At 36.7% G+C, this 2,858-nt stretch overlaps 1 long non-coding RNA gene across 1 annotated transcript; it reads left to right on the forward strand.

Annotated features, from left to right (window-relative positions):
• Positions 1 to 409: 409 nt before the first annotated feature.
• LOC105436640 lies at positions 410 to 1,574 on the forward strand. Its single transcript, XR_970307.2, has 2 exons — positions 410 to 609; positions 1,403 to 1,574. It is a non-coding gene; the product is annotated as an uncharacterized LOC105436640 (long non-coding RNA).
• Positions 1,575 to 2,858: the final 1,284 nt, after the last annotated feature.

The raw sequence follows: 2,858 nt of genomic DNA on the forward strand, positions 1-2,858 counted from the left end.
TCGATATATCAGAGACTAAAACTTTTACAATATACGTATGAGCACATCAAATTTGCTGAATCAGTAATGCACTGTGACAAAGTGTCAGAAAACATAGCCTTTTGTCTTTTATTTTTATAGTACCTATGACGGTGTGCTATCCATATTTAATTGTGAGTAGTGTCCCAATGGAGAATTAGTAGGGGAATTATTTTTGATACCCAACAAACGGAAGGTTATCAACAGACTACGTCACAATCCGCTGACCAATTTGCTAATTTGAGATTCACATTGAGCGATCTCTTATTTTAGACATTGAAAACTGTCTTATCATTTGACTGATTTTGTTTTAACTTTCACCAGTCTCCTTTTATTCATATGCCTTCACCCACCGAAGGTGGTGCCTGTGGCATTTGGCCGAATTCACAAAGGAGGTTTAAATCTAACCCATGGGTTAAATCCGGTTTAGACCACGGGTTAACCCATTTGTTATCATTTTGCAATTTAGAAAGGCGGTTTAGATTAGAATCGTCTTGCGGGAGATAATTACAATGGTTACCATGGCTGCTTATTACAAGCTCTTACAAGTCTCAGTGTTTTTGCTGATTTGGACGCCATGGCCGCGATTAGGTGAGTAGGCTTACCTTTACCCACAGTTTAACTATTGAGACAAACATTACGAATCAGGCATTGTCTTTGGTATTGACTATTGCAGGGAGGAATGCACAGACTGTGTTGTGTAAACTGATTCTTCATACCCCTTGTAAATTTGATGTTTTTATGTGGTTTTCGCATCTCAACAATGAAAAGTAAAGGATTTTAATTAGGTCCTTTGTTGAATACTTTTAGATGTAAGCCTTAATATGTCACATTCTAAAGAAAAATAAAAATGGGAACAAATCAATTATTCACATACAAGTAATCAAAAATACACAAAACTTGTTGATTAGGTTATGAATAATTTAGCTTGAATTGTAAATGCAGGAAGTCCATATGTACTCACATTGAATTGACTTGAAGTGGTATAAAATGTCTGTTAACAAGTAAAGGAGTTAAGTTTTTCTTTAAATGGACATGGTTCATTAGTGAAAGTATCCTGTTGGGCAAGTCTGACACTACATGTACTATAATAATTGAAAATAATTGGACATGTAGGCTACATGTACATTAAAAACATGCTACCTCAAATTTTTTTTGAGAGTATGGGGTCTAAAGTTGTGGACTTGTGTCATAATGTTAAATTACCTCCATAGTTCTAGGTAACCAGATTGGTTAACTTTGTTATATTAACATTAGACAATTCTAAAAATTCCTCAATATGTAATATGTAACATACATGTTTTACCATGAAAAGTGTGTAGTTTATTTTGTGGGTCAAATACTAAACAATAACTTCTCCCTTCTTTCTCTTTCTACTCAACAGTTGCAGATGCCTGGTCACTCACGATATCAGCGCCCGACAATTTATCCGCGAAAGAAGGAGAAACAGTAACACTAGTGTGCACATATCAGCCAGAGACAGATGAGATAACCTTTGCCTCACTCTCTTGGCAAATGGGAGATACTGTGTTAGCGTCCGTCAATTGCCCCAGCGCTTGTAGCAGAACAAACACAAATAGGGACCGGTATTCGCTGGACGTTGACTTTACATCGAGTGGTAATTTAACCATCACGGGTGTCTCATTGACCGATGATAATGTTTATACGTGTAGGGTCTCTACTTTCTATGGAAATGCTGAGAGCTCTTCCAGCCTCGTAGTAATTGGTGAGTGTTTCATTTGTTTTGTATATATCTATTCCTTTAATTTAAACAGGGTAACTCTCTCAGTATAAAAACTCTTTCCTGAGAGGTCCTGTACAGATTATAGGTTACAGATACTAAATAAATAAACAAAGTATGAATACAAACACAATTGTTAAAAACTTTGCAGTCGTAATACAAAATATTAAAATGTAATGATTCTTTGTGCATTATGGATTAAATGGGGAGTGTTTTATGAAATCATCATGAGTGCAAGTTTGCCCAAATTACATTTGTCACGGCCCAGGGGTTTTCTGTGCCTGAATATAAACTCTAGAAGGAAAGCTAAATCAGACTGTCCGTTTAACAGAGAACTGAAGACAAGAAAATAATAAAAGTACAAAGCTAAACAAAGTTTATTTACTGTAACACAATAACAACTGATGTCATCGCGTTAAACTGCAAGTAAAAATGGTAAATATGGTTGAGGCAAAATCAATGAATCATTGGAGAAATCACAGCAACACGTACACACTATAACATTGTCATAACCATTTGAGTTCTCAATGCAGTGCTGCGATTTATAGCAGAGTAAACATAAGACTTCAAGTGTTGCCGGTTTCAACAATTTACTGTTCATTAATTCCGGAAAATTGGGGCCCAATGCGATGCTCCACTCGCGACTGGCCAGTCGATATTTCGTTTGGTTGGGTGGAGGGGTGGGGGGGGGGATGGGGGGTAAGGTCAGCTTTTTGGGTCATTCATTACCACAATCCTTTTTTTTTTATTATTATTTTTATTAAAGGGGGGGGGGGGGTTCCTCCAAACCACACACACAAAAAAAAGTTAAAGGGAGGGGGGGGGGGGGGGGGGGTTCAACCCCCAAAACCAGACATTACTGATTCAACTAACATTAATAGCCCATAGGTACATGTATAGTAATTCATAACTTTATCATTGTTTTGTCCGATTTCATTCAATTTTTCACTAGTCTACTTCTCTGAATTTCTGATTTCCTCTAGAGTAGTTAGCTAACAAGTTTGTATTTATCTTTAGTGCTCATTGTAACCTCAGTGGACTCAAAACCGCTACATGTACAATTGAAATGACTTTAAATGAAACGACCTTTTCTTGCTCT

The sequence above is a fragment of the Strongylocentrotus purpuratus genome, unplaced genomic scaffold (assembly GCF_000002235.5).
Source record: "Strongylocentrotus purpuratus isolate Spur 01 unplaced genomic scaffold, Spur_5.0 spur5_scaffold_1, whole genome shotgun sequence".
NCBI classification, from domain to species: Eukaryota; Metazoa; Echinodermata; class Echinoidea; order Camarodonta; family Strongylocentrotidae; genus Strongylocentrotus; species Strongylocentrotus purpuratus.